General features: G+C 41.4%; 1 protein-coding gene across 2 annotated transcripts in view; it reads right to left on the bottom strand.

The window, feature by feature from the left end:
* sntg1 (syntrophin, gamma 1) overlaps positions 1-9,287 on the bottom strand; it is a 40,401-nt gene extending 31,114 nt beyond the window's left edge. For both annotated transcript variants that reach the window (XM_005721456.1, XM_005721457.1), the window contains exon 1: positions 8,869-9,287. The gene's annotated coding sequence lies outside the window, so the exon portion shown is untranslated. The remainder of the gene's footprint in view (positions 1-8,868) is intronic.
* Positions 9,288-9,641: the final 354 nt, after the last annotated feature.

The following is a 9,641-nucleotide window of genomic DNA, read 5'->3' as shown; positions in this document are numbered from 1 at the left end:
TGTGTGTGTGTGTGTGTGTGTGTGTGTGTGTGTGTGTGTGTGTGTGTGTGTGTGTGTGTGTGTGTGTGTGTGTGTGTGTAGCAGATTATATTACTATAGAGGTTTTGTGTGCAAAAGAGGTCTTCATCTCAGTGGGATGTCCTGCATAAATAATCCTTCACTAACTAACTATAAATGAGGTGGATTTTTATTCACCTCTTCAATATTATTAACCTCAATTTATGGCAAAAAGATCCATTTGTTTGTGTACATGGGCCCAAATTAGCCTGTGTTTATAACACAGTCAGCATAGCTTTGAGTCTTTCAACGGGAAGCATGTTTCCAGCCTGAAACATGTATGTTGTGTGGTCTTCATAGTTACCCTGGCAACTGAGAAAGTGGAGATTTGAAAAAGTGGCAATCATTTTTGGACCTTTCGTTGTTTATTTGAAATTATAATTAAGTACTATTTTTCTTTTGCAAATGTTTTATTGGGAAAATTTTAAAAACAAAAAAACAATCCTTGTAGTCCTAGCTGGTTCCCGTGAGCTGTGAAATGATTTAAGCCACTTCCAAAGAGGACTTTTAAAGGTGGGAAATCTTCAATTCAAGTTCATGGACATGAATGAATGAATAAAGCACTGATCTGATGCAAACTCATGCTCAGGTTAACAAAAATAAGGAGGTAAGATTCCCGTCCAGTAACATGAATCACACGTTCAGGCTATTTCACAAACTGCAGTGAGACTGTGTTGCATGAGAATATACTGCACTACATTTGCTTTAACAATATGTTCTTAATAAACTGGCATCTGACTGTAGTCTGAAACTGTTCTTTACAGTGTAGCGTGAACTGTATTGCATTATAGTACCACTACTAGTTAATAAGAAGAATTTATCTTTACCTTTGATTCGATTTTTTAATTCCATCATTTAATGATTTTTGTGCTTTTCTCTATGTTTTCCAAAAATAAATTGATTATTGGTAAGATTGAATGAATGTTTATTAAGATAAAACCAGCTTAAATATGCAAAACCTGGATCTTGTGACTCCCAATATTAGAAATTTCCTGATGCAGTAAACTGAAAGGATGAGTGGGAGATATGGAAAGCAGTAGTAAAGGTTGTAGTAAATTAGATTTTAGCATCTATGACATGAACTGTCCTGTTTATTTCTGATTATTATTACAGAAGAATAAATGTTGTTGTTTTTTTTACCTATGACATGTTTTTTTTCTAAATTTGTGAAAGTGTGTTAGGTTCACTGATATACTGATTGTGCTAAGCGCTGTTGCTAACTTTAAAGGTTGAACTTTTTAAGGCTTTTGCCTCCACTTGCTCTCCAAACTGTCAGAGTCAGGCCGGCTGTGTGTAATGGATGTAAGAAAAATCCTGACATCATTTGCAGGCCTGCTTTAAAAATGAATGCCTTCACATGGTCAGCTGAAAAATGTGTCTGCAGCTCTGATATGAGCACTTTGTCTTCACAGGTGCCCTCCTGTATATCCTGTCAGATGCCAGTGCTTCTCCAAAGATGAAATAGGCCAAACCTTTTGTGCCTTTTAAGTCGAGTCAGCAGAACTCCTTTTACAACCACGCCATCAGATATTTTCAGTCCTACCAATTTGCCAAGCAATGTTTTTCAAATAACGCTCTTGTGTCTGACACAATGGCTGAAAACACAGCAAGAGAGCAGCGTGAGATTAGCTAGATGGTGTGGAGATTGTAACGTGACATCTCCATCTCGTAGACCTGAGGACAGCTGTGGCCCATACAGGATGATAAATGGCCGTTTGTGCGTAGGTGGAGCAGCTGTCTGCAGAGTGCTCCGCCACACGTAGCTTTCCCTCTCGAAAATTGAGATGGGTTTCACTTACTGTATGTTCATTTGTTCTGCAACCTGGAACATATGGTGCCTGAGAGTGCAGCTTTTTTAATTTGGAGAGCGATGATAGGAGGTATTATGTTACTCAAATATTATGGCGTCTCAGAAGCAGTTCCACTCAACAGCAACGGCATTGCACTGATGAGATTTCACAAGATCTGCCAGTTCATGTGAGAAAATAATGACACTTCTGTTATGAGCTGGCAGCTTCATCTAATGCCTGATATGTTTACCTTCTGAATCCAGCCTATAACTTTTAAAGCTGTAGAGTCAACGTGGGCAAAGTATGAATTATATTTAGCTGCTTTGTAAAGAAATTTACATCATCATATCATCATCCTCCAACAGTTATTTCTGATCTGTTATCATAACTGTTTATCATTACAGACAAGCAAGCAAGAAACATGACTTGTCTTGTTTTTTAGCAAGGTAGAGTCATTCATTACCACCAGCATTACAAAATAATATTTGGATTTAAGAACGTCGCTGCAGCACAGTCATGGAAACCGTCTTGTCAGTGCTCTGTGCGTTGAATATTTAGCAAGTGACAAAAACACGACACTACAAGTTTTATAGTTTTATTCATGTTTACATTCACTGCTGCTGTCTTGAATTGTTGGCTCAGGGTTAGTGGAGCAGCTCTGGCTTTCTGAGAAGGAAATCCGAGGTTAAGGGCACCAGAGAGGTAAAAACTGACTTAATCTGGAAAGCACCAATATTCTGATATACTGCCAGATTTATATTTATTTCAGATTCTTGAAAGCTAAACAGTTTTTTCTAGCATTTGTTACGTGTGGTTATTTAATGACTCCTTTACGCTTACAACTGCTCGGATCAGCTGGTTGTTGTAATTGTGGCACTCCAAACACGTGTGGCCAAAAGGGAAGTTACAGATTGCCATTTGGTGGGCAAACTATGCAACATTAACAGTGATAAGATATGGTCCTTTTCCACTAGAACCTTCTCTGCTCGGCTCGGTTCGTTCCACCGATCGGCCAGTCAATAACATCACTCGATGGATCATGAGAGCGACTCCTTAAAACCGCCAAACCCGGCAATAAAGCAAATGCCTGCACACAAATCACGGGTAACCAAATCTGACAAACGCCATACACAGGTATACCATCACCTCCTCGTCCTCCATTGTTGTGTTGTGTTTGAGTCGCATACAATGACATAACGGGACTTTTGCTCACACTGCTATAACCAGGGGTGCACATACGTGGTCCGCAGGTGCGCATTCGCTGTCAAAATAAAAGACGCGCACCAGATAAGAAGTTGCAACGCGCGTTTGCGTACATAAGATTTTCTGGAGGAGGACAGACATTTTTTTAGAACTCTTAAAGATGTCGAAGAAGCAAGCTCCTGCAATTACTTTGGTGTTCCTCAACCTCCAAAGAAATGCCAGAGGGAGTCCGAACCGCAAAAGAAGCGCGTATTCTCAGAAAAGTGATTCCAGGAGGTGAGCTGGCTTCAAACAAATGATGGACGCATAGAGATGTGATGCAGAATATGCCGTGAAAATCCCACTCTAGCGGACAAAAACAGTGCCTTTTATATGTACGCAAACGCGCGTTGCAACTTCTTATCTGGTGCGCGTCTTTTATTTTGACAGCGAATGCGCACCTGTGCACCACTTATGTGCACCCCTGGCTATAACAACCCCATGCACATTTGGTGGTACTTAACTGTAACGGAAAACAATCAAAGTCAAAGTGAGCCAAGTAGGTATTTCTCTTGTCTCTTCTTGTTATATCTGTTATAAATGCCGATACCAGTAGATCAGTGCAAAGTATCCTGATATCAGCCATGCTCGATCAACTCAACACAAACAAAAAGACAATCATCAAAAAGACAGTCATCTTTATATTTGGTTTGGTTGGGTCTGTTTCCTCTAGGTAGGTACGAATTAAAGTTTTAAGAGCCAGCACAGTGATCGGCTTTGACTTTGTCTTCTGGTGTATGAACTATATGCTTCATAAAAAACCGAACAGCACATAAAGAAAACCTTCACCTTACTACACTTGACTTTATAGCTATAATTGTCTTCTAAAATACAAATATAAATACAAAAATTAAAATACAAAAAGCACTGAAGTTTCTGGGATCGATGATCCATCACCCAAATAAATTCCATTTTCTACCAAAGAAGACCAAAAATGCAGCAACAATTACATTTAAGAAGCTAAAATCTATGAATTTTGATAATCTGTGAATCGGCTGTTACTTTCATAATAACAGCAGGCAGCTCGAAGCAGTAACAACAAATGGACACAACTCTGAAGCCAGAATAATTCTCTGCTGACTGATTATTTGGTTTTGACACGAAGAATTGTGCTAAAACTGTTGTGTGCTGGCTTGTCTGCTGCTGACGCTAATAAGCTCACCCCTCAGCCTTACTCCAGCAGTGAACAGGCTCATGTCAAGAGGCAGCTGTTTGAACAGTTGCGTATTTACAGAGTACATCTTGTATTCAACAGGGCCTGTTTTAGTGTAACGCTGGAGGTGCTACACTTCTTTCTTTTTTCTCTGATTACGTTGGAGATCGATCATTGGGGCGAGATGTAAAGAGCATCTCCCCACGTTTTCAGTTCTTTTAGCGTATTTGTCAAAAAAAAAAACGTATTTTATTACCTCGTAAGTCGATACCTGAGATCGCCAGTTACAGCCAGCGGCACTCTTCATGCCAGATGTTCGTGAATGATAGGCAGAGGAGTAAATTAGTGATAGACACATTTATAGACTGAGCTCATGACCTTCCTGACTATGATTTATGTTTTTTGGCAGCAGGGAGCCACCAGATATCAGGTAGGTGCCAACTTAAATCAGTGAGAATCATCTCACAAACTGGTTCCCTATTACATCGCTGGATATCTGGGGGCAGAAACAGGCACACGATGGATAACAAACTCTAAACTAAACCGATCCCGCAGCATGTTTGCTGCTGACAGGTTCTTTAATTGAATTGCAGTTTTTTAATATATATTACACATGACATTATGATGCAATGCCTAAGGATAAATAGGCTGGGCAATTCAAGCATGATATCGTACACGAGGGTCTTAATTGGGTTCATCAAATGAATGCCACAGCTTTTATACCACACTGAATAATAGAATTCACTCTCCTAATTATGAACAGATCCTAAATATATATACAATGTGCATGTCATCATTTTTAGATTTTAACCAATGAAGCCTGGAGTGCCTCACAGGGGAGGACTTTGGGGCCTGGAAATGGCACCATGCTGTGTGTTGAGTACATGAAAGGATTAAAAAGCTCAGCATATTGCTGAAGGCTGGGCTACGCTGAAATGATGCTACACAGTCGAGGGACGCAGCTGTTCACTTACTAAATATAAAGTAGAAAAGTATAGAGCCATTTCTCAAACGCTTGGACAAATTATTTATAAACTCATAATGTGTGATGTGAAAATTACTATCCTGGGATCGGGTAGGGGGATTGATGAGCGTATATGTATGTTGTGCATGGGTAAATCTTCTGTTTGGAAGATTTTTATATGAATTAATACAGGAAAAAGCCACAGAGATATGAATGATTCCTCTGTGGTCATTTGATCTGCAACATATTTACCAGAAAACTGCTCTTAAAAAAATCCCTTTGCATTATCCACAAACATTTAATTCTATATAATATGGGGAAATAGTTTAAAATGCTCATCAGAGTAATATCTTCAAAAATGCATTAAAGTCAACATGATTTAAAACACAAGAAGAAAACAGTAAATCCTCACAATCGAGAAGCTGTAGCAGTATTAAAGCTTGATTTTTTTTTGGTGATGTCTCACTACTCTGGAGAGATCTATAAGGCTCATGCTTAGTGGAGCCTTTGCAGGAGTGCAATGATCTAACCTTGAGGTCTCTGCTGAGGCATCTTTAATCAGTAGGTACCAAAGACCAGCCAGGCTTCCAGGCTGCTTATTATCTAATTTTAGAGAACCTATATGTGCTTCCTTTTCTGCTCTTTGTGGAAGGATGTACTCGAGAACCGGATGAAAGTCCCTGATTTTCCCCTTTGATATCACGTATTCCAGTAATAAATGTATCTATATTTTATCATTTACAGCTGCTGAAGCTCTTGAAGTTATTCCTGCATGAGTGGACGCCACGGTGTTTCATGGCTTAAATAAAATAACTTTGGCTGACTAGCTGCTTCACCCAGACATAAACTTGTGGTGCGCACCGATCCACAGTTGTTTAAGTTGGGCCCATAAAATTGTTCCACAACTGTAAGTAAAAACTGTGCAGCTGAGGGCTGTTTTACTATGTTTGCCCTATTTTACTATTCACATGTTGAATGAACAGCAAATCATTCACAAGGAAACACAACACCGCAGTTTACAGTGCACAGGATCTGCTTCCACTGAGGCTGATTTGCGACTCTGGCGTGCTGTCAGGGCAGCAGTGCTTAATGAACAAGCAGATTCTCCACATTAATCAAATGTGACCTAAAATTGTCCAGCCTGGGCTCCTTACAGGTTGTAAAGCACAAAGGAAACACTGCTCACCCTCAACAGAAATCCACTCGTGCCGGTATAAAGGTTCTCTACACTGGGTTTTGTTACTTCCAGCATGCTTGTCTCATTTTATCATTATTGGTATTATAAGTTCTTATTGGTTTTCTCAAAGCAGTCATCATCTAGGTGTAGCTTTCAGTGAGTTAAGTCTACATTGCAGTCTCAAAGCTCTAAATCAGATGGGCTGGTATATGAGGTGCATATAAATGAGAGTTGTGTCTTCTGTCTTCCCCGCCATGAAGAGTTTGGTGCGCATTTGCTTCATTAGCCATCAGTCTCCGCTAAGCCAGACTAATGGTTTTCCTGTTGCATGACAGTGACTTTGTGGCACAGACCACTAATATATTTTCCCCGCGCGCTCCCTCGGAGAGAAATATATACAGTTCTCTTTTTATTTGCGCTGCTCATACATCACGCTGCAAATAAAAGCATATGGCTCCTCCTCTATGGATTTAACATCTGGAGCAGTTCGTATGGATGGCTGGACAAACAGTTGCTGTAAAAGCCCCACAGACACATCAGGTGTGATACATTTTTCCTCTCTGCTTTTTGGGCTCTGGGGCTAGATTGTAATGAAGATGTCCGGCCTTTCAAATGCCTTTCAGATAGAACAACTGCTGGAGGTAAAATGTCAGAAGGACTAAAACACTTCCTTTAAATGTTTTCATTTTCACCTTCTATTTTCCTTACCCTGGCTGCCACTATTTGAGTTTCCTCTGCCACCATTGTCAAGAAATTTGTGCTACGTTTTCAGCCCGGCACTCATTTTTATGATCAAAATAGGTCACTGAATAAAGCCATGTGGCATTTTAAAGAAATGAACTTCTGCCTCGCTTAGAGTACAGAAAGTGGAACCCTTGAATATGCATAGTAACTCTTATTACATATCAAGCTGCTGGCTAATGCTGGGGGAGTATAACAGCACTTCGAATGTGTTAACATGTATAATTAATGGCAATGTGTACATTCCCTGCTTCTAGTGATGCCTTAGAACGGCTTCTCCCACTTGTGTATTTCAAGACGTTTAACTAGTCCCAATTTTTAAATGACCCAGTGGGATACAGCTGCAGGAGGAACAGCAGATTATTGATTAGTGTGTGGAGGAACACTTGGTTGTGCAGTGCAGACATTGTTTCCAAATCAATCAACAGTGTGTGTATGTGTGAAGGTTTTAGATCATGATTTTGTTGGGTACAACTCAGTGTCTAGTCTCCAGTTATCAGCAGATCCGGAGAGCAACACAGCAGCGTGGAGGATTCAAACAACTTGTCCCTGGCTATCTCGCGCCTGACATATGGACCAGACATGAGCGACAGCGTTTCACTCAGGCCCGATTTCCTGACAGTGTACCTCTGCCGCCTTGACCCAACACCTTTTTGATTTAGAACATCAGCACAAACGGGATGGGAGGGAGGCATGTGCTAGGACATAAAATCATCAATGACATGTCAATGTGTGTGTCCCCTCCGTAAGAAGTGAGACCCACAGTATATCAAACAGATTGCACCTGACCTATGACCAGGGAATGGAGCAGCTCAGCTCAATATGCCTGTACGAGCAGCGAGCTGGACACACTGAGGCTACAAGCCTGAAAGCACTGAGGTGAAGCCTGATTTCTACATCTCAGTGAGCTCCATAGATGCACACTGCACTGACTGTCTGTCAGCCCATAATGGATTAAAAGCAAGCCTTCCTTGTAAGCACCCTGCCACACCAGCTTATAGCGAGAGAGGCATCGTAAATTTTGTGAAACACTCAGGGATTCAAGAGTTTTCTGCGAAGCTAATAAAGCACACAGGGCCAGCAGCATCATCCTCATCAGCAGCAGCAGCAGCAGCAGGCTGAAATACTCCTCAGGTTTACCACAGATGGACGTTTGCCTTGATGCTTTCTGTAAGAAGCAGAAGCTGGGAAGGCTCGAGAAAGAGGATACAGGGATGATGATGGATTTGTGAATAGTTGAGTGACGTTTGAGCTGTAAAAATGGCCTTTTTTTAAAAAGAAAAGTGGGAATGTTGTCGATTACTGGCATCCAGGGCAAAGAGACTACTTTAACGCAGCTGAATAGCACTATGGAGGTCTGCTGCCACTGCACTGGCTGGAGGAACTGCGGGTGCTGCCTGTGTACCTGCACCGAGCCAATGTTAAAGGTTTCTACAAGCCCATATATCGCATGCATGTCATCTATTAAGGAAACTGATTTATCACGAGGCCCATCGCAAGTTCCGCTAACTGCATCACACAAACGTAACTATTGGTGGATGCCACGGTTTATTATCCATTACACCATAGGTGACTGACAGATACATCTCAGCGCACCATTAACGCAAATAACATCTCCACCAAGAAAAAGTGCATTGCGCGTGGGTTAATGCTTCATTTCAGAGATGCTGGACATTATAATTAAGTACCAATGCTCGTCATGGGCTGTGAATGTAAAAGCGACAAAAAGGTATGTGAGGCTTACCTGGTTTTCTAGTAACAGGTGGTGATGTCCTATTAGATTCCTTTGGACTCCAATCAATCAATCAATCAATCAATCAATCAATCATGTGATTGTTTTTTTCTCCTTCTTCTTCTTCTTATTTTAATTTATGCATCGGTTGCTAAAACATCTCTGCGAAATCACAACGTATCCCTTGTGGCAGCATCGCCCACACGGCATCCTGGTCCACTACACTGTAGCAATATGCAAAAACCGACAGAAAACAGCCCGCACTCGCACGCCGAACCAGATTTGTCCATATTTCCTGGGCAGCGGTGGTTTCAGGGATTCCTCTCCGTCGACATCTCTGGCAGAAGGTCCGCTTTCATAGCTCCGCGTCTGTCTCTCTCTCTCTCCCTCTCTCTGTCTCTCTCGCATCGCGCTGCCAAAATGACTGAGGCTGGAGATCACATGCGGCTGGTTCAACTCGCGCGTCAATCGCCTTCGTTTACCCAAGGCACCCGCACAACTCCGGATCCATAAATATTACATGATTCTACTTTTTTCTTTGCTGTTTTCAGGGACGCCCGTCGCTCTGTCCCACATTACACACACTAATATATCACAAAGCATTTTTTAAATTATTTCTACCAATCACATTTGCGTGCACTGCGGTCCTCTGTGCTTGCGTGTGCTTGTGAGCTCGTACGTCTATCTTTGTTAGGACCGGTTTGAATTTTAGACCTTGGGATGTGAGGACATTTGCGAAATGTGAGGACAACGTGGCCGTTGCTCACTTTTAAAATAGGGGGGGG

Source organism: Pundamilia nyererei, unplaced genomic scaffold (assembly GCF_000239375.1).
Source record: "Pundamilia nyererei isolate P.nyererei 1_Seehausen unplaced genomic scaffold, PunNye1.0 scaffold00004, whole genome shotgun sequence".
Taxonomy (NCBI): Eukaryota; Metazoa; Chordata; class Actinopteri; order Cichliformes; family Cichlidae; genus Pundamilia; species Pundamilia nyererei.
Note: the sequence above shows the minus strand (reverse complement) of the source record. Positions and strands in the feature narration are given on the sequence as shown.